This window comes from Apodemus sylvaticus, chromosome 15, assembly GCF_947179515.1.
Source record: "Apodemus sylvaticus chromosome 15, mApoSyl1.1, whole genome shotgun sequence".
Lineage (NCBI taxonomy): Eukaryota > Metazoa > Chordata > Mammalia > Rodentia > Muridae > Apodemus > Apodemus sylvaticus.
Window position 1 is genome coordinate 87,920,806 of NC_067486.1, and position 23,926 is coordinate 87,944,731.

A 23,926-nucleotide genomic window follows, 5' to 3' on the forward strand; every position below is an offset into this window, starting at 1 on the left:
AGTCTATGACATAAAAGAGAAAAGAAAAACCACTAAGACTCACTAGCTATTACCACTACTGTTCTTTGCTTACAAAAAAATAAAAAGTAGTATTTGGGGCTAGAAGGATGGCTCTGAGTTAAGAGCACTCACTGACTGTGCTTGCTTCCAGCGGACCCAGGTTTGACTCCCAGCACCCACAGGGTGGCTGAGGTCTGTAACTCCAGGTTTGCCTTGGACCTGGAGTTACAGACTCTTCTGGCCTCTGTAGGCATTGCATGCACATGATGTACAAATATACATACAGGTCCAAGGCAATCTGATGGCCTCTTCTGGCCTCTGTAGACATTGCATGCACATGGTGTACAAATATACATACATACATACATACATACATACATACATACATACATACATACAGAACACATATGCATAGAAATAAATAAATCTAAAAAGCCAGTGTACATAGCACAAACACCTTTATCTCTTCCAGTATTCACTTGGTGTTTAGAAGCATTTTTTGAATCACAGACAGGGTGTTCCTTTGGTTAGCACAGGCTAGCCTGGAGTTCACTCTCCTCCTGCCTCAGCTTTCATAGCAATGGGAGCTGTGTTACTGTGTCACGTTTGAAGACATGATTTCTTTGAAAGGTTATACAACAATCCCTCACGTGAAGGCATCCCACCACATATTTAAATTTCCCTCGTTGTTTGTTCTTAAGATAACTTAGCCTATGCTAGTCTGGAACTTGCTTTGTAGCCTAGGCTAGCCTTAAATCCCAAATCCTCCTGTCTTACCTTCCTGAGTGCTACATTATAGGCCTGAATTCATTTCTCAGCTGAGGGATAAAAGTGTAGACGGAACATACTGAACACCTATCACAGGACAGTTCAATAGCTGTGTGGTTCACACCAGCTAAATGTCTACAGCTACACAAGTGTTTTTCATCTCTTTATGGCGAAAGCCTTCAAGATTCTTCCTTGTAATTTTTAAAATATACGGCATGGTATTATTATTATCCACACACACCTGGCTGGATAACACTCCCCAGAACGTCTTTTTCTTTTAATTATATCCACTTCTTCATTCTATGTGTGCATGTGTGTGCTCACACCTAACTTCTTCTGACTGCAGCTTGCTGTATAAAACACACATTTTCTATTGTATGCTTAGAATATTTTCCCATTACAGATGACATCTCGCTGAATATATACAAAACTTCTTTGGGATAATTCCAGCAAACGGAACTGTGAATGGACAATTCTAAGGCACCTGACACCAGCTGCCGAATAAATGCAATAAACACAACAAGCAATGCAGCACGGGTGCAGCTCTAGACATGCAATGCAGCACGGGTGCAGCTCTAGACATGCAATGCAGCACGGGTGCAGCTCTAGACATGCAATGCAGCACAGGTTCAGCTCTTGACGTGCAATGCAGCTCGGGTGCAGCTCTAGACATGCATGGGCCAGCTGAGGCCACACCAACTCTGGGATCTGTCCTGTGGCTGAGCAGCTCCCACTTCTGCATGTGGGACTGCACCTTGGAATCAGTGTGAAAGAGTCCCTGCCAGCACTGGTCATGCCACCTCATAGAGCACTTAATGCCTGGTTGCTAGGAGCACCATGCTGTGACCCTGGGGATGCAGGCAGAGATGAGCTCTGCTCCCCACTGTATCCTCCTGTTCGACCTTTTCATCTTCCACCAACAGTTCCCAAACTATTTTTAATTGATTTTTTAATTTTGTGTGTGTGGATGTTTCTTGGCAGTGTTAAGTGATGTTAAATATATCACATATAAGTCTCTGGGGATCAAAAGGGGGTATGAAACTGGAGGTACAGCTGGTTTTGAATTAAATGTGGGTACTGGGAACTGAACCCAGGTCCTATGCAAAAGCAAACAAAGAATTTGGAATTCTTACAACTTAACCACTGGGCCATCTCCCCAGCCCCATTTTTTTTTTTAAAGAGACAGAGTCACAATTTTCTACTGCCCAGTCTGGCTATAAATTCGTGAGGTCAAGCAACCATACCTCAGTCTCTCAAGTAGCTGGAACTGTAGGTGGGTCATCACCTGCTTTTATTTATTTATTTATTTATTTATTTTGAGGGAAGGGGTGAGACAGAGTCTCTCTGCACAGCTCTAGCTGTCCTGGAATTCGATATGTAAGCTAGGCTGGCCTCAAACTTGCAGAAATCCACCTGCCTCAGCCTCCCAAGTAGCTTGGACTGCAGATGGGCCACCACCTAGTTTTAAACTCTTCATATCCCTGTCCTTACCAGAATGTCACATGTCCAAGGAATCTGAAGTAAGAAAGATCTGGGACTTTGGACACAGCCTCTGGTATTCCAGAGTCCTAGTCTGTGACATGACAGTAAGGCTACCTCCCTCTGGAATTACTGGAAAGATTAGTGATGGAAAGTGAGAAGTGTTCAGTCACTGTGATAAGAACCTAGAAGATACAAAACAAATGAGAGTTCTTTCAAAAAAATTATAATACATAACAAAACCACCAAAAAATTGTCTAATCCTCTGCCACTGGAGGAGATTAAAGACTCACACAGCTGTCTCCCTTGTCTGACACTTATCCAGCCCCAAATGCCTGCAGGGCCTCAAACTGTGAGGTGCATGCCAAACCCTGAACTTCAGCCCCAGGGCAAGGGAGGACAGTAAGCATGGCCAGTCTGGCAGCGGGCAGCTGGTCAGAGTGGAGTCCAGGAGCTCCCAGTGAGCTGCACACAGATGGGGCGAGGACAGGCACAGCAGAACACAAAGAAGTGGCTGGCCAGGCCAGGGGTCTGGGAGTACCAGGAGGAGCCAGTGGGGAAGAGGCTCAAGGAACAGTGGCTCCTCCCAGCAGGACCAAGCATGTGACAAGAATAACAACCCTGCCCTGCTGACACCCCCCTCCCCCCACCCCTACCCCCACCCAGGCAAAGCTGCCATTGTTCACAGGGACAGCAGAGGTGAGTCACTGTGACATTGTCTACCACTCTATTAGCAGGAAACAACTGGACTGGCCAATACACCAAATGCAGGAAACCTCAATCTCCCCAGGGCCCCCCAGGGCCGTTCCCTGCTTAGACACCCAGCATCCTGCCTGCCTGTCCCCTTGAGAGCCCTGACCAGCCTCAGGCATCCATCCTGCACAGACAACTCTGTTTCCTGCCTCCATGTTTCTGAGGCAAAACTCTGAGCCGCATTTTGGAGACCTTAGAGCTGGTGGCTCCTGGACGACATGAAAACAGGCAACAGGCAGAACAATGGTGCTGCATTAATTCAGGAAAGACACTTTCCCTAGACTAATGCCCGGGCAGGTGGGCACCACCCAATGCCACAGCATGTTCAGACAGAACAAGGACCATTCTGCCTCTGAAAAGGGGGTTGGGGGATTCTTCCCAACTTCCTTATCTACAGATTTGACACAGGCTGGTGCAGATAAAGGCCCTTTCCATGCTGAGATTCATAACCAGCTAAAACAAACAAACAAACAAACAAACAAAACACAATAAAGAAAGTGGTTTGTGGCCTCAAGTCAGAAGACAGCCCCACCTGTGTCCTATCTCCAAAGTTTCTTAGCTGTGTCTCCTGGAGCGCACTTTACTTGACATCCTTTGATGAAAGTCTATAGCAAGTGTCTGTGGGGGATAGAATGTAAATTAGTGAGGTCAACATAGCCACATCCTCACACGGTCAAGACCAAATGATCCAGCAGTACTGTGGCAGAGGCAGGTGAAATTCTGTGAGCTCCATGCCAGATAGGGCTATATATACTAAGATCTTGTTTCCAAAACAAATGATAGGTAGGTAGGTGGATGGATGGATGGATGGATGGATGGATGGATGGTTGGATGGACGGATGGATGGATGGACGGGAGGGTGGGTGGGTGGATGGGTGGATGGAAAAATGAATGGGTGGGTGAGTAGATGGATGGATGGGTGAGTTGATAGATGGGTGGATGGATGGATGGGTGAGTGGGTGGGTGGATGGATGGGTGGATGGGTGGATGGATAGATGGATGGATGGACTGATGGATGGATGGAAGGATGGATGGATGGGTGAGTGGGTAGGTGGATGGATGGGTGGATGGGTGGATGGACAGATGGATAGATGGATGGATGGATGGATGGATGGATGGATGGATGGATGGGAGTGTGGGTGGGTGGATGGGTGGATGGGTGGATGGGTGGATGGAAGGATGCATGTGTGGGTGAGTAGATGGATGGATGGGTGAGTGGATGGATGGGTAGATGGATGGATGGGTGAGTGGGTGTGTGGATGGATGGGTGGATGGGTGGATGGACAAATGGATAGATGGATGGATGGATGGATGGATGGATGGATGGACCGGTGGGTGGGTGGATGGGTGGATGGGTAGGTGGATGGGTGGATGGGTGGGTAGGTGGATAGAAGGATGAATGGGTGGGTGGGTAGATGGATGGATGGGTGAGTGGATGGATGGGTAGATGGATGGATGGGTGGATGGGTGGATGGGTGGATGGGCAGATGGATAGATGGATGGATGGATGGATGGATGCATGGATGGATGGATGGATGCATGGGTGGATGGATGGGTGGATGGGTGGATGGGTGGATGGATGGATGAATGGATAGATGGATGGGCTGAAGTTCAAGTCCGTCAGGGTGGCTACAAGTTTCAACTTACCCAGCCTCAATCCTCATGTATATAACTCTCTCTTGGTTGAGGTATGAGCTCTAACCCTGAACAGTATCACTGGGGCCTGAATATATCCATGTCTATATGGGATTCATCTTATTTTAAACCTCAGCCTCCAGGGCTGGACATGGGGGCACACACACTTGTAATTTAGCACCTGGGAGACAAAGCAGGAAGGTCAGGAGTTCAAGGTCATCATCTCTGACTACAGAGTGGATTCTCAGACAGCCTGGTTTTCATGAGACTCTCTCTCAAAAGAAAACCAAATCTCCATCTCCACTTCTAAGGATTACAGTTAAAAACAAAACAAAAAACAAAAAACAAAAAGCAAAAAAACAAACCCCAGCTTGGGTAGGAAGTTATGGGATCGAGGGTGCTCAGGGTTTCATGAAGTCACTTCAAGAAGGTCCTTGAGTAGCCAGGCGGTGCTGGCGCACGCCTGTGATCCCAGCACTCTGGGAGGCAGAGGCAGGCAGATTTCTGAGTTCGAGGCACCTGCTCCTAAAGGAGAAAGGCCCTTTAGGCCAGAGTCACTGTCCACCTTCCCTGACTAGAGTCCCTGATCCCTTCCCCCACACACAGACAGAGGAGGCCCACCCCCCTCTTCTGATGGGAACAGCACCACCAGGGCCAGCTGCAGTGTAGGTCCAAAAAAAAAAAAAAAAAAAAATCAAACGTGTTACAGTCCCTCAGGGCTGAAGTCAATTCTGCGACTACCTTTCTTGACCCGTGTGCCCTACGATTAATGTTTCCCAAAGCCAGTAAGCCTAAAAGAATTTGCTGGGGAGAAGACAATACAGAAGGCCTCACCAGCCCTGCATATGCACAGGGTTCTTCTGCATGTCAACATGTGAGCTCCTCAGACAGAAAGACTGTCCCACCTGACCTGTCGCAGACTGCAGTGTTCTACAAGAGAAGGTACAGGGCACCCACAAGTTCATCCAGCCCTGGGCATGGTAGCAGGGAGGCCTGCCTCCCCATTTGTTAACTCCCTCTTGGCCACATATGTATTCCAGAAGTGTTACCTGAGACTGTCACTTTCCCCATGGCTCAAGGCATGGTCCAGTGAGCATCCTCAGGCAAGAATAATCCCTTTTTGGTAGGATGTGAACAACCATGACTCGGGGATAACCAGCGCATGGGGTGGAGGGTAACACTTGTTCTATGCCCAATTTTGGTGTAACTATGGAAACCCCAGCTCTCCCAAAGATGGGCCTTCTCATCTGAGCGCTACACAGAGGGTACTGGCTGCTTCTGCACTGATTCCTACTCTACTTGGTGAGCTGTCATCACGGCCCACAGCCCACTCCTAGGTACCACACAGTGTTCAAGGACCATACTGGCAGGAAACCAGAAATCTAGATAAAACAAGCAGAGAATGTTGAAACCTAGGCACCTAACCCTAGCATATCTACAGCTCTCCTTTTGCTAGAGCACCTAGCCCTAGTTGTTTCAGTGCTTGAGGAATTGGACTGTCTAGTAATTATCTGCTGCTTCCTTGAAACTGTGGCCCCAGAGCATGCTAAAGCTTCATTACTCCTCCCAGCCACGGAGATCCAGTAATGGGGCCCGGGGAAGGAGGAATAAGATTGCAACCAGGGAGTCAGGTATCAGAGAGAACCTCCTGGATCTTCTATGGGAAGCTGACTTCCCATTTGCTTCAAAGTACCAAACACCCAACACAGCAGGCTGAGAACCTCCGCCCAGCCTTTCCAGAAGCCTGGCTGAGGTTTATGGCCTTGCCCAGAATGCCAGAGTGCTCAAAGGAGTGCAGAGTCAGCTTTATGCATGCCCATCCGCAGTTAGCGCTGGGATGTATGGAGCCAATAAGCTGGCCAGGCACCCCCAGTGTCACCACAGAAACATATGGTGTCCCTAACTCACCCAGGTGCACTAGGCTGCACTCCCTCCCAAATTACAGCCTTCACCAAGTCCCCTTGCTGAGCTATCCAAGGAGGCTGCTGTGAGTTTATGCCTGGGGGGCAGGATGCTTTCACAGTGAACCTCTTGGCTGCAAAACATTTCTTTTCCAAAAGATGCTGCCAGGAAGCTGGGAGAAAAGAAAAGCTAGTGCAAAGGCCCACTCAGCCTTTGTTTTTCTTTGAAGAATGCACACAGGCCAGAAGGCAAGAGAGCAGGGCTGAGCTCTGGGGGTGTGGTCCGCCTGGGGGCAGCCATGCCCCAGGGAGAGGTGAGTTTGATAATGGATAAGCTGTCCAGAGCCCAGCAGAGCTTCACCTCAGCTAGGAGAGAGCAACCTCAGAACTGGGAGCAGGATTCATTAGCACCCTGCAGCTGACCCTTCCCTGTTTCCTGCAAGGGGTCTGCAAAGTTCCTCACAGGCTTCCATTGCTATCCAGGTAAGCCTGGGTAGAGATAGCCTGTCTGCATAACAAACAAGGTCAAGAGTTAAAGGCAGAACAGGACAGACAGGTCTGCTGAGGATGTCCCTGAGATATCCAATTCAGTTGCAAAACAGAAAGCCTGGCCTCTGGGGTGGGGAAAGTAGATTCAAGCTATGTACCAACTCAAATGTAAATTCTTTCTACCTTGTCCAACACCTACTTGTAAGGCAAGGACACTCTATAAGGTTCTTCATATGTAAATATCCTTAGTCTGGGCTCAGAGTTTCAAATCTGTCTTCCCTGCAAGCATGACTAAAAACACAAAGGAATCTGCGACTTTAGAGTTCCTGGAGAATTCTACAGCCTGGTAAAAAATGCTTTTTCTACCATATTTGGAGTCATACTACAATATATCCTATATATATATATATATATATATCCAAAATATATTTACATAAACGATTGGAACAAAGTGTTGCAGAACATTTTTGGTTGCAAGATGGATTCTTTTAAATTATAATATGCTCGGTATTACTTAGTTCTGGACACTAGGAAGGAGAGTTTCAGAAGTATAGTAAATTGCCAACTGAGATTTTTAGCTTCTGAACTTACAGGGTGTTCCACAAATTTCCCAGGAGACATTTCTCACCTCTGTCTGTAAAAATTTGTTTTACAGATATCACTGGGTCACTCTGGCAGTTCTGAAGTGATTCATACTTGTAATTTGAAATCTCACTCTTCACTGATGTTTACCTCAAAAGTATTTTTTTAATGCCCCCTTAGTATACCTGGGTATAATCATTAATTCTGAATATTAACTTTCCCCCCTAATTAGGTAAGCAAGATTTCTTTTTAAAGACAATTTATTAATTCCTTGAAAATCTCATGCAATATATTTTGAGCATATTTCTATCCTCTCCACAGTTTCTCTCCAATAGTCCCTTATATGCATACATTTTAAGAAGATAAAATAATTTGTGTAAAATTAAACCTTTATTCCTTTTTAGCAGATGTTGAGTGGCATATCTCTTTGACAACTTGTTTATTTTAACAAAAAATATGCACAAATTATTTACTGTACTTGTCTGAGAAGGAGCACATTGCATCTTCCTCATTTCCACAGGGCATTTCTGACTTAATCTATTAATATAATGTTACTTCCAACTTCTTCAAGTGTGATCTCATTACAAAGATGTTGTTCAATATCCCTATGTTCCTGTGGGAATTTATGAGTATTGGCCATGCAACAATAAAAGTAGTGCTTCTACCTTGATCTTCATATTTATTGTTCTCTAAATTCATGTTGTTCCCATGAATGTCATTTCTGTATTCTTAAAGAGTTAATATTTGTTAACAGTTATGTGGTATACTCCTATTTATACAACACTGGATACTCTCAAATTATTCATTATGTATTATTAAGTTCTAATTTGAGATATGACCAAAAGCACTCCTTGTCAACGTTTTCATTCCTAACATGTTATAGGGTAAACAAAGCAGCAGGGCAGAGTTTCAAGAGGGAAATTATCAAACCAACATTATATAAGTGGTCAATAACCAATGAGATATCACTATGAAGAGCATAAAGAAATATTATTGTGGATTTTTGATTTTTGTACCATTATTTCACATACTGATTTAATGGATTTACTAATTGAAAGAATCTTATTTTCTTACAGCCTATTCTTTCCCTTAGAATTAGATACAATGTGAGAGGCTTACAGGAGAAAACTGGAAGCTTTCTTAACTGTTAATTAAACATGTTTAAAAGTAGCTTGTGAGGAGGAATGCACAGTGTGTTCTCAATTAGCTAATGATAACAAGGAGCTCGTGTTTTGTGCTTTAAACAGCTGGTGGAATTTAGAGTTATGGTACATTATATATCATTTTCTCATTGCAGATCTTATCCAAGTATCTACTTTACGAATCCAAGTATCTGATTTATACTCATTATTCAGAGAGACACAGATTGTAGAAACACTAGTGTCTGAAATCTAGACCAAATATGCACCTGTAATACAATAGCTCTGTAAATATCACCTTGAGACATAAAATTCAACACTAATCATAACTAAATTCTTTCTTCAGTTAAAATATAAATAACCTATTAAAGATCATTTACAAAAGAAGCAACGAAAGCAATAGCATGTAATATCAGTTCTTCTTCCAGCTTTCTCATATAGGCTGGGCAAAGCAGGATTCAAATAATTATTCTATGTAAGCCAACAACACCAAGAAGCACAATATGTCCATGTTACATTTTGATGGCTGAAAATACCCAATGCTTACTTTTTATTATTTCTTTTATTTATATATTTCTCACTTTACATCTAGGGTGCTCTCACCCCTTTTCTCCCAGTCCCAACTTCCCAAATCACTCCACCCATTACATCCTCCTTTTAACCGTACAGGAAAGAACCCCTTAGCTACAACGAAGCCTATATCCAGAGTTGTATCTCTTTGTGATTTCTTCATTGTTTCTATCTCCATTTTTAGATCCTGAATGGTTTTGTTCAATTCCCTCTCCTGTGTTGTTGTGTTTTCCTATAATTCTTTAAGGGATTTTTGTGTTTCCACTTTAAGCACTTCTATCTGTTGATCCCTGTTCTCCTGTATTCTTTAAGGGAGTTATTTCTATCCTTGCTAAAGTCCTCTATCAGCATCATGAGATTTGATTTTAAATCTAAGTCTTGCTTTTCCAGTGTGTTGGGGTATCCAAGACTTGCTGTTGTGGGTGATCTGGGTTATGATGTTATCAGGTAGTCTTGGTTTCTGTTGCTTGGATTCTTGCACTTCCCTTTTGCTGATGATCTCTGGTGTTAGTTGATCTTGCTGTCTCTGGCTGGAGTCCCAATTGTGTGCTTGTAAGCCCCTGTCAGCACTCCTCGAACACCAACTCTCCCCTGGAAGGTAACATTTTCAGAGGGCTGTGGGACAGCCTTAGCTCCCCAGTGCACATGGTGACTAAAAGGACCCTGTCCCATCTTCTCTGCCATTCCTCTGCCCTATGTGCTCCTAGCCAGGCCCAGTTAGAACAGCCACTCAATAAAAAAATGCTGATCTCAGCTCCAAGCCCAGGAAACAGCACTACCTAGAGACTAGCTCTCAACTTGCAGTGCCAGTGCATTGAAGGCTGTTGGACAGCTCCAGCTCCCAGGAGCAGATAGCAACTGAAAGACTATTTGATTTTCAAAATACTAAATGATATCAATAAGTCTGATGAATTAAAGGCATTGAAATAATAAAAGCCTAAGAATGTGCTATGTTGATCACATGTGGTTTAAGTCACACTTTTATTATTCTGTGGAATTGCAACTCCAAGTATAATTTGTAGCAGTCTTACTTAATAAGACTGAAAACTAGTTCAAGAATGGCATTCAGAGATAAAACAATCTTTATTGATTTTCACAAATATAAAATTTATCTACACTCCCCTATGTCTATGAATTCTTAAATTTTATATAGCTCTAAGGATCTCTAATTTATGAGACTTATTTCAAGACATTTAGATCTAATTTATCATGTCTCAAATTACAAACTTTACTGTAATTGAAATTTTAGGTTTCAAACATCTCCCTTAATCATATTTATGGCTTGTTTCAGAATACCCAAAAGAAAATATGAGGTTTTTCTGGTAATGTTTTTTGCTACTGATGAAATCAACAAAAATCCTTATATTTTACCCAATATATCTTTGGTATTCTCAACCACTCTTGGTCTGTGTGAAGATACATTGGAAGTTCTTGATCAAATACATTCACCAATCTATAGTTTTAATTTTATTTATCATATCTGTGGAAAAGAGGCATTTTTTGATATAGAACTTACTGGACCATCATGGAAAATATCCTTAAAATTAGCAAGTGATTCTAGCACACCAAAGGTAAGAATGTGTGACACTGCATGTGTTAACAACATTTAAATTCTATTTACATGTGCCTCCAAGAAAAACTTGGACAGAGCACATTGTTATTGTATTGCTACATGCTACACACAAACACACACAGACACACACACACACAGACAGACACATACACACACAAACATACCACTTAATATTATATATAAAACAAATTAAGTAACCAGATCATAGATATACTGGGCCAAAAGGTAAAATTGTTTTGTAGGACATTACGACTTGTAATAAATCAACTAGAATCTAATAGGAATAATACAAGCTATTTCTAGAATAATTGTACTATCCTTAAAAGGAGTTTTAAAAGGTGACTTATGTTACTTGCTTATGAGTCCATATAACCTAATAATCATAGTTCTGCCATAGATATTTCATCCTCTCTTCAAATTCTTTAGCTTTTCTGTGGACCATTTAATCCTAACCTAAATGACCATGACCAGTTTCCCTATGTCCATCAAGTAGCTACCAAGGACACACATTTGTCCCATGGCATGGCCTCTTTATGTTTCATTTTGAATGGATGTGGATAGGACTCATCATCTCAGATGAATACCAGGGCATTCAGTTTCTCTCAGACTTGAGAGAAGAAATGCAAAGTCATGGGATCTGTTTAGCTTTTGTGAATTCAATCCCAGAAACCTTGCAGACATACATGACAAAGGCTATGATATATGATAAACAAATTATGACATCTTCAGCAAAGCTTGCTATCATTTATGGTGAAATGAACTCCACTTTAGAAGTCAGCTTTAGAAGATGGGAATATTTAGGTGCTCAGAGAATCTGGATCACTACTTCACAATGGGATGCTATCACAAGCAAAAAGAAATTCAGCCTTGATTTCTTCCATGGGACTGTCACTTTTGCACATCATATAAGTGAGATTGTTGAATTCCGTAATTTTATGCAGACTCTGGACACTGATAAATACCCAGTAAACATTTCTAAGTCTATACAGGGGTGGAATTATTTTAATTGTTCAACCTCTAAGAACAGCAGTAAAATGGGTCATTTTGCATTCATTAACACATTGGAATGGATAGCAGTGCACAAATATGGCATGGCCCTGAGTGAAGAAGGTTACAAGTTTTATAATGCTGTGTATGCTGTGGCCCACACCTACCATGAACACATCCTTCAACAAGTAGAGTCTCAGAAATTAGCAGAACTCAGTGGAGAATCCACTGACTGTCAGCAAGTAAAGTTTCTTATATTTCATTGTGGTTAGATTTATCATTTTGACCTTTTAAATGGACCAAGGGCAACAACTGTACATTTGTTAGATTATTCTCTCAGTGAAATTTTCTACACTGCAATGCTCCCTAATTAATCTTTTACATGGATGAATATGATGCACAAAGTAAAATTTAATAGGAGCCAATAAATTTTTATGGTAGGAGTGAGTTTTTTGATAACATGTCTCAATGTTTCCACTAATGAGTTCAAAATTTAAAATAGGAATCAAGAGTTTTATCATAAAACCCTTAAGTGATGACTAGTCTAGAATCTTTTTCTAAAGAATAATTTCTGGAGAATCAGGAAATGTGCTATAACGAATTCTTACTCAATTAAATTAAGAATTATTTATAAATCCATAATTTATCAAGACTACATTTTATTAAGTTTCTGTTTACCTCATATGTGTTTACTGTCTATACAAGAAAGACAGCCATTCTTTATTTTCACACACATACACAATTCCCCTTCATTTGCACATAAATGCCTACTTTTTTGAAAACATATTTTTGACAAACAGGAGCACATACACACACACTCACACACATACATAAACCATGTTACATGTTTAATATGCTAATCATTTTTTAAGCACACTTTACCCTTGCATATTAAATTTTCAGCTATCAATGTGGTTTATAATATTTTACTACACAGGACTTCCTCAATGCAGCTATCTTTTGTGAAAGTAATTAAGAAATTAGGGGAAATTCTCAATTTTGCTTTCTGTTTATTGAAACACATATGTAAGCATCTAATGATAGATCTCATTTAGGTGTCTACCTTGCTGAAGACCAGGATATTTATTAACCCTGTTGGAGAATTGGTGAACATGAGCCATAGGGAAAATCAGTGTACAGAATATGACATTTTCATCATTTGGAATTTTCCACAAGGCATTGGATTAAAAGTGAAAATAGGAAGCTATTTTCCTTGCATCCCACAGATGCAACAACTTCATATATCTGAAGATTTGCAGTGGGCCACAGGAGGAAATTTGGTTGGTGTTCTACAATTTTTAGTATTTTTTCAATATATCAGTTTTTGAATATGAGGGACTGAAGTAATATCTCTGTGGTTAAGACCAATTGCTCCTCTTGCAAAGACCATGCTCAGTTACAAGCACCAAAATGTAATAACTCTCAACTTCATGTAAATCTTGTCATAGGGATCAAATGCCTCTGAATTCCATGTACAAATGTGCCCAAATGTGTGCGTGTGTGTGTGTGTGTGTGTGTGTGGGTGCATAATTAAATTTTGTAATTATATGTATGCCATGGACTTTTCTTAGTCTGTGTGAACATATTTATAGCCTAATAAAGTATATAATATATTCAGTGACAGAAACCTTTCTCCAGATTCAAGGTTTCCTATTTTATTTATATATTTTATTGTTTATTTTATTATCATATATTTACAACTTATCCTACTTCCCAGTTTCCTCTCTTCGGTGGGGGATTACCTTATCTGGCATCTGTCGGGGGGGGGGGGTGGGGGGAGCCCCTAGGATCTGAGGAGGCTTGAGCAGCAGTATAGGGAAATGCTAGAGTAGTGAGGCAGGAGTGTCATAAAGGCAGGGGAAAGGGGGGAGGCATAGGAGACTCAAGATTTTGATTTAAACATGAGAAATTTTAGGACAGTCTTATTTAACATATTTTTTTCTGATTCATCAAACAACTCTTTCTGGATATACCCTTTTTTCTCCATATACTTCAGTATCCTGATTTTTTTATTTATAAATCATAAGAAAAATGCTGATGCCACGTAAGCATTCCTTTTGGATTAATCAGTTTAGGAAGCTTTAAATTGCTACAACCTGAAAGTTACATGTATAATATTACATGAATAGAAAATATTGTGTGACATTCAGTGTACTGCAGGGAAATGTAAAATAATAATGTGCCTGAAAAGGTTAAGAAGTACTGGTAAACAAAGGAATATTTATAGACATATCTGTCAACCTATGTGTCATTACATATATTATGTTTACATGAACTACAGACCCATACACACACACACTCATGCACACACACACACATATACAGATACAATCACACACATACTCTCTCACAAACATATTATATAATGTTTATATATTGTCTCAGGTTCCCTACTCCTTGTGTAGTGTGCAATGTACTGCTGGATTTAGGAAAATTCACCAGAAAGAAACAGCAGACTGCTGCTTTGATTGTGTTCAGTGCCCAGAAAATAAGGTTTCCAATGAAACAGGTACATGCTTGCATGCAGAAAGAAATGCTCAATTTGAATCCTTCTCTTTCCAAACTAGAACTATGCAATGGCCTACATGGAAACTGAAGTTTTAAAATCTCCATGATTCAGAACCTAATCAGTTAAATAATGCCAACTTCTTTTGGACCTAGCAAATAACCTGCAGTATCTTCTACAAACAGTATATTTCTCTCACAATATGCTGTTTACTGATTCTATAGTATGCAGAAAATATTTAGGAGGACATACATGTGTCCCAGTTTTTAAAGAAAAAGTATGAGACATAGAGCATCAAGAATGAAAATATTCCTTTAGGCAGACAGTACTTGCAAGAGGAATTGTATGGACTGATTTCTATAGGAGATACAGACAAATGGCACAACACAAAAAACAAACAAAATATAATATATTTCATCAACATACATCAATATCTTCACACTACCCTTGTCTGTGAATAGTGATTTTATGGTTTGAAGTGTGAAAAAAATCTGAGATCATGCATATTATTACTTATCATATTTTTGCTCTTTTTCTTTAATTTTTACCATTCCATTCCATATTATGGTGTTTTGTTTCAAAATCTGAAGTTAATAGAGAGCAATCATAAGTCAGTGGTCCCTGCAGCAAGAAGGAATGGATGATAACAAATTAAGTATTGTAGATCCTCTGAATAATAAAAATACATAATAATTAACTAAATATTTATGACATCGTATAAGGTTTTATTGCATTTTGCCAGCAGATATGAAACAGTGTGTGAGATGTCCAGATGATAAGTATGCCAACCTGGAGCAAACCCACTGCCTCCAAAGAGCTGTGTCATTTCTGGCTTATGAAGATCCACTGGGGCTTGCTCTAGGCTCCACTGCTCTGTCCTTCATGGCCATCACAATTCTAGTACTAGTCATTTTTGTGAAGTACAAGGATCCTCCAATTGTGAAGGCAAATAATCTCATTCTCAGCTACATCCTGCTCGTCTCTCTAGTCTTCTGTTTTCTCTGATCATTGCTCTGCATTGGACATCCCAACCAGGCCACCTGCATCCTGCAGCAGACCACATTTGGAGTATTTTTCACAGTGGCCATTTCCACAGTGTTGGCCAAAACATTAACTGTGGTCATGGCTTTCAAGCTCACTACTCCAGGGAGAAGTATGAGAGGGATGCTGACATCAGGGGTACCTAACTTGGTCATTGCCATTTGTACCCTGATCCAACTTGTTCTCTGTGGCATCTGGTTGCTCCAATCTCCTCCATTTATTGTCAGAGATATACAATCTGAACATGGAAAGATTGTCATTATTTGCAACAAAGGCTCAGTCATTGCCTTCCATGTTGTCCTGGGATACTTGGGGTCCTTGGCTGTGGGGAGCTTCACTGTGGCTTTCCTGGCTAGGAACCTTCCTGACAGATTCAATGAAGCCAAGTTCCTAACTTTCAGCATGCTGTGTTCTGCAGTGCCTGGATCACCTTCCTCCCTGTCTACCATAGCATCAGGGGGAAGGTCATGGTGGTTGTGGAGGTCTTCTCCATCTTGGCTTCTAGTGCAGGGTTGCTAGGGTGTATCTTTGTCCCAAAGTGTTATGTTATTTTAGTTAGACCAGATTCAAATTTTGTACAGAAGGGCAAAGACAAATTGCTTCATTGAAACTTTCATATTAGAAAAATGTTAGATGATACCAACATATTTTTCTTTGTCTTAACAAATGTAGTACTTGATCATAGAAAAATTTTAAGGGATAAACAAATTAGAACTTACATATAGGACATTTGTATTACATTTGTATTCATTGTTATACAAATGAACAATGTTTGGTGGAAAATGGGTTTATAAATAAGTACATAATCCTGAAGAAATTGAGAATAAGTCGTCACAATTGAGGAATGGCTACCATCATGTTTATCTATGGTTTTGGGTATAAGCCATGTACTCAATAAATGATTAATGTAAGGTGATGATAGTGATGGTGTATGGTAACCACTCTAGGTGAGTTATTCTTGTCGATATAAGAAAGAGGACTGCAGACAACATGGACATGAAGCCAGTAAACCTCATTATTCCACATGATTTTGTGGAGTGCTCACATCCAATTTCATGCCTTGGCTACATTCAATATTCTGTAACCAAGGTACATAAAAAATAAACAGTTTTCTCAAATGTTTCTCTTGATCATTGTGTGTTTTTGTTTGTTTGTTTAGTGTTTTTTTTAGAGCAACAAAATTAAAGATATCACCTAAATATTAAAATGCCTCTCTTGGGATATGGGGTATCCGATATTTCTGATGCAATAAAAAGAACTTATTTGAAAAGAGAAACAAGAGGGAATTTTAGCAGAATGTGAAGTACATTGACAGTGTTGCATATGACACCATAGAATCACTGGAATTTGGAGTAGCTTTAAAATATACTAGAAATTTCTTAAGAATATCAATTAACCTAAAAGGAAAGAAATATTTTAAGAAAAGTTCAATGGGCTTCAGATTGTGCTCTGTAAATTTTTTTAAAGACACAATTTCATTAATAAATGAAAGTGTCTCATTAAATGAATAACATCACTAATAGAAATGTCCCCCACAAGACCTTTACCACATTAAGGGTGGCTCTGGCATTATATATAGCAGAGGAAGGCCTTAGGCATCAATGGGAGAACTGGCCCTTGGTCCCATGAAAGCTCAATGTCCCAGTGTAGGAGAATGCCAGGGCTAGAAGGCAGGAGTGGGTGTGTGGGGGTACACACCCTCATTTAAAGAGGAGCAGTGCTGGTATACAGAGTTTCTGGGGGGAAATTAGGAAAGGGGATAACATTTGAAATGTAAATACATAAAATATCAAATTAAAAAAAATGATACCACTAGGATTCAGGCATTTCTGTGATAGAGCCAATCAACTATCACAGATAATGAACCAAAATAGACACTGCAGCCTTTTGGCAACCTCTGTGTTGTTTACGTTGTTCAGTGGTGTGCATTGATTGATCTATAGGTCATTTTCTTCCTCGGCATGACTTTTTCCCCTTTTCCTTTATTTTAGCCTCCCTATCTCCCAAACACCTCCTGCAGATGCAGTCACATGGAAGATAGAACTTAATCCTGTTCATCTCAAAGCTCCCAGCAGTGCCTTCCATTATTTAAGATCCAAGGCGTGGGTGTTTTTGCAAAGCCTTGTTCAGCAAACCACATGTCTGTTTCACAACAAATATGGAAGAAGAGCTGTTGTTGATGGTAAAACTAGTCATAGTTATAAGAAGTTATCCACCTTCTCTATATAAAAGGCAGTTCTGAACTATTAATTCATGACATATATTTAAAATCTGGGCCTTTATATTCCTAGCATTGAAATGTTAGGAAAAACAACCAAAAACTTAAAGCCATATATCTATAACATGGAATAAAAACTCTGAGCAGTCTGTGGATCAATATAGCTGAAGAAAACACAAAGATTGGAATGAGGCCGTATGATTGCATTGTCCCCGCAGACACAGACTTTTAAACAATTCTTACCTTAACAGCAATTAAACTGACATAGAATATGTGGCTGCTTAAGTAGAACTGCACTGTTGCAATTATGTTACATTAAAGACACTTTGCAGACAGACAGCAGCTGAGTGGAGGGTTTGTGAGGTTGTGAGTCTAGTAGTACCTTGGTGACATTTTCATCTATTCAAACTTTGTCTGCTGAGCTTCTAGCACAAGCCAGCACTGTGCTAGAAAAGGCTGCTGTGTAAACACCATGAGACTTGCCGCCACATTTTTCTTTTTCTTTTTCCCCCCTTTAAAAAATATATTTTCTTTATTTACAAGTCGAATAGTATCCACTTTCAGAATAAGTTACTCCTTTGAAAACCCCCTTTCCCACCCCCCCTATCCCCCTGCTAAACCGCCTCTTCCCTAATTTCCTGACTTGCATTCCTATGTTCTGGGGAAATGAGCCTTCACAGGACCAATGGCCTCTCCTCTCCTCTAAAATGGTCATATTCTGCTACATATGTACCTGGAACAATTGGTCCCTCCATGTGTACTCTTTGGCTGGTGACTTAGCCCCAGGGAGCTCTGGGGGTACTGATTGGTACATATTATTGTACCTCCTGCAGGGCTGCAAATCTCTTCAGCTCCTTGGGTTCTTGCTTTAGCTGCTCCACTGGCACCCTATGATCATTCTATTGGTTGGTTGTGAGCCATGGGCATTTTGATCCACTTTTCAAAATGGATAAAATTATTCATACTATGGTCTTCCTTCTTCTTGAGCTTCATGTGGTCTGTGAGTTTTATTTCCGGTATTCAGAGCATTTGAGCTAATACCAACTTATCAGCAATTGCATAACATGTGTGTTCTTTTGTTATTCGATTTCTCACTCAGGATGACAGTTTCTAGCTACTTCCATTTGCCTAAGACTTTCAAGAAGTCATTGTTTTTTAATAGCTGAGTAGTAACACATTTTGCAGATGTAACAAATTTTCTGAGATGTGTGTTCTTTTCAGCTTCTGGCTATTATAAATATTGCTGCTATGAACACAGTGGAGCCTGTACCTATAACAATACCATACAGTTTCTTTTTATCACTATTGCTCTGTAGTACTGCTTGAGGTCAGGGATGTTGATTCACCAAGAATTTTATTTTTGAGAATAGTTTTCACTATCTGTTTTGTGATTCTTTTTTTTTTACCCTGAATTAGCAAATTGCAAATTGCAAATTGCAATTAGCAAATTGCTTTTTCTAACTTTGTGAAGAACTGAGTTGGACTTTTGATGGAAATTGCATTGAATCTGTAGATTGCTTTTGGCAAGATGACCACTTTTCCAATATTAATCCTACCAATCCATGAGCATGGGAGATCTTTGGATTTTATGAGATTTTATTCTATTTCTTTCTTCACTGATTTGAACTCCATATCATATGGATCTTTCACTTGCTTGGTTAGAATCACACCAATGTATTTTATATTATGTGTGACTATTGTGAAGGGTTTCATTTCCCTACTTTCTTTCTCAGCCTGTTAATTCTTTGAGTAGAATAAGGCTCCTGATTTCTTTGAGTTAATTTTATATCCAGAAATTTTGTGACCTCAAAATAACACCAGAACACACTGTACCTGATAGAAGTGAATGATGGGAACAGACTTGAACCTCCTAGCACAAGAAACAGCATTCTGAACAGAACATCAGTAGTGCTGGCACTAAGATAAACCATTAATAATTGACACTTCATGAGACAAAAAACCCTGTAGAAGGCAAAAGACACAGTAAAATGGATATCTTGAATCCCTAAGAAAGAGGAAAACAATTTTACTAACACCAAACAATCATAGGCATAACGTACAAAATGTAAAAAGAAATCAATGAAATAAAGGTTTAAAGGGCAAAAGATTCAGTTAAAAATTGGGTATGTCATAAATGAAAGAAAACAGTAGCAATGATTCAAGGACAGTACACTTATAAATGACTCTCACAGTCAGTGCTATATCCATTAAAAAACAGCATGAAATTACAGCTTAGGTACTGTTAATCTGCCCCATGTGATTTTAATCTTTAATATTTTCTCATTTGTCAGATGGACATGAGAGTTTCAGCCATCTTGTCCACACTATAGTTAGCCATGGAAAATGAAGGGCAGAAAAAGCACGGAATCTAGCTGAAAAAAAATCAAAGTTTGTTCTAACATTTTATAGTTGGTATGTGATTTTTGTAATATGTGTTGTTTCAAAGATGATAAGCTAATGTGCTAATATAGGACACATTAAAATGCAGAAAGTTGTTTTATTTGGATGGTAGGAGAGCTTTCTGCCAATGAATCTGATTTCTGCCCCATCTGATTTTATTCTTTAATATTTTCTCAGTTGTCAAATGGACATGAGAGTTTCAGCCATCTTGTCCACACTATAGTTAGTCATGGAAAATGGCTAACTGCGTGAAAAAGCAAAAATGGCATTCAGATACAGGCCAACTTGCTTGAATTTAAAGAATGACAATAAATTACAGTTGAATAAAATATAACTGTATTTGACAAGTGTCTCATGTTTATTTCTGAATCAAAAAGTAAAGTGAGCTGGCAACAATTTGATTCTTGCTTTAGAGACTGTGTTTAGGCATTTAGCATTTTATATCTCAGCCTGCATATGTTTAATATAATATAAAACTAATGTAGAAACATGGCATGACATTATACATGTGGTCCAAGATACAAGTCACAGTTCAATGAAGCTCAAGAAGAAGGAAGACTGAAGTGTGCCTTGGTCCTTCTTAGAAAGTGGAAGAAAATAATCATAGGAGCAAATACAGAGACAAAGTGTGGAGCAGAGACTGAAGGAAAGGCCATCCATTGATTGCCCCACCTGGGGATCCATCCCATTTACAATCCTCAAACGTACACACTCTTTTAGATTTCAAGAAGAGCTTTGTAAAAGGTGCCTAATATTGCTGTCCCATTAGAGGCTCTCCCATTGCCTGACAAATACAGAGGCAGAGGCTAACAGCCAACTATTAAACTGAGCATGAGGTCCCCACTGGAGGAGTTCGAGTAAGAACTTAGGAGCTGAAGGGGTTTGATGAACACCATTCATCAGCTAGCCCAATATGACCAACCCTAGAGGATCTCACCTTAGCTTGATTATATCAGGAAAGATCCTTATTCCAAACTAGAAGAACACAGGCTCTCCAAGCAAATATCAATGCAGACAGACACTGCTCACTACACCATATTAATCTGCTGTCAAAAGATGTCCGGTACTGTTAGTATGAATAACATGTCACCCATATTCTCAGCCATTTGAATACTTTGCTCTCTACATAGTGGCCCTACTTGGTCAGGTATAGATGTGGGGTTGCTAGAGGAAATATGTCACTGGGGTTAGTTTTTAAGAGTTTAAAACCTTGCACCATGACAAATTTTCTCTCTCTTTGCTTAGAATGAGATGTGAGCTCTCGGCCATTCCTGCTGAGGCACGATGGTGAAGGACTCTCATCCCCGTGAAACAATAAGCCAAATAAACCCTTCCTTCTATGAGTTGCCATGGTTGTAGTGTTTTATCACAAAAACAGAAATGTACCTAATACGTCAGGGATCCAGAAACCAAAGCCCCAGCCCCAGACCTACCTCTGACCTCCTGCCTGGGTCCCCTCAGTCACTCTCCTCTGAGAGGGGACTGCTTGGATTTGATTTCCCAAGTCCTTGCCAGCTGCAATGCTGCCAAATAAAAAGCAATTAAAAATCAGCACAAACTCACAATTTTCACAATACAAATAGAAATAAATATAGATAGGCGCGTGGCCTTGTTGGCAGCCATGTGTCTCCCAGGTCTGTATTCTGGGAAGACCTGGAATCCGTGCGACCCTGGCATCAATAAGCAAGCTCGGGCCTGCATCCCGCTTTCTAAAAATTCTCTAACAGGAGCCAGGGCTCTTTAGAGCAACAACTAAGTCAGGGTTCCAAAACCTGGTCTCTAGCAGAAACGGGGATCCTTACAGCAGTGACCAGTTCCAGGGACAAGTCATGAATCTAGAGTTTTCTGTGATGCCTGAATATAAACAATACTGTAAAAATAAAAAGGTAAGCGCCATGCTGGTTCAAAAGGTCATAGGCACCAACTGAATGATGCCTCAATAACTCTTGCAAGAACGACTGGAACAAAGTAAACATCTATTCAGCCAGAATCCACAGAATAAATGTCATTTTTATTACGTATCATTTGTCTGTGCTTTTTATTGTGTTATGTATTTACGAGCCTGTAATGATAAGAATAACTAAGTGAATAAAGAAATAAGTGGGAGAAGGCGGTTCCTTCCAGAATTACAATTAAAAAAGGCAGAACAATGAGGTAAAGAGAAAATCACACTTATGCAAACATTGCTGTAGCAGGCAGCACGGCTGACAGATTAGCTAAAATTAGTGGGTGAAGGTCCAAGGAACAACTGGGCATTTGTCTAATGTCAGAAGTATCCACTAATCCAAACACTTATTAATTTCAGAGAAGAAATTATAGCTCTACAGCATGACACTGAATGGCATTGCCTCCTCCTTGTGATCAAGGGTGACATCACCAGTTAATTACACACATGGGCTCCATGTGCCAACACTGTTCCAAAGAGGACAGTGTCAGTGTTGTGGGGATGTGCCCAAAATGTATTATTTTAATATCATCATAAGGAAACACTCAGAGTGACAGTGTCTAGGGGGCTAACCAGGCCTTTCAGCCTACCATAGTGATGGAGACAAGGAAAACCTGATGCAGGCTGGGACCAAAGAAGACCCAATAACTAAGTGCAATGCGCAAGCTTGAGCAAGAAAGGATGTCTGTTCAAATCAGGCTGAGGTCGGTTAGCAATATTGCACCATTAACGCCTTGGCTTTCAAAGTCATAGAAAGTCAGGCATCTTAAGCAGCAGGCTGTGGCCAAATCCCACCTGTAAATGAACATTACGGGGGGGGGGCTGGAAAAGTTTCTATCAAAATTCACAAGGACTGAAAACTGTCTCAAAATGAAATCTGTAGTGAGCCCAAGTTGATCCTGGTGGAGCTCACTTGTGCTGCATCATGTGACTTCCCCGCAGCCTTGGTTCTGATGGAGTGACGTGGGATGTGACCCTCCACACCACACACCGCCAATGAACGCAGCCTGCAGCATCTCTGCTGTGAACAGAAAACCCTGAGTGCTATGAACAGCAGTGTTCTCGAGCGCATAGCGCACTGTGTGTGCTTACAGAAACAGAATTGTATGATTATGGAAAACAAAAGCTTTGTGTGTTTTCCTTCAGTCACTCCTCAGTGCCTAAGAATCAAATCACCGTATCTTTTGGATTGTGTTACATTACGAATGTTTGGTTTTTAAAAATTATTCTTGGAGTTGCTGCCTTGGGTGTCATAAAAAATTGTGAAGCGGATTTTGGGTTAGAATTTCCAACAGTTTCTCGAATAGGCCTCAACAGACTTCTGCTGGTTTTGTGTTATGTGTTTGTGTGAAGCAGCAGCCTCAGCGTTGGCAATCATTAAATCAAAATATCGATCAACTCTGAGAAACACTGAAGACGCTCTGTGTCTTGCTGCATCAAATATTCCACCAAGACCTAATTCTTTCTGTGAAACCTTACAAGCTCCTCCTCCCCATTAGTATGCAAATTTGCTACTGTCTTTAATAAATGATAAAATATGTATATTAAAAAAATCATCTTTAAACAAATTTACAATTCATTGTTAGGAAATGGTTGATTTATATACTATATGCTCAGGACCATGTAAAAACTTCCCTGATGGAAAGAGGTTATAAGTGGGAAAGCTTAAAAATCCATGATAGCTCGGTAACTACAATCAAAAGAAGCAAGATGCATGGAGTATATGCCACATGTATGCAATACACATGCAGCAGAAAGCATAATGTATGTATACATAGGTATGCTACATGCATCTGCAGACATGCTACCAGTCTACAAGAGCTTGGGAACTTTGGAAGTGAGCAGAGCTGGCAGGGATGGGGCGGGGGTCAGGAAGTGGGGAGAGAGAGAGAAAATGGTCCTTCTTTTCTGCTTCAGGCAGCTCACTGAGGCACAGATCC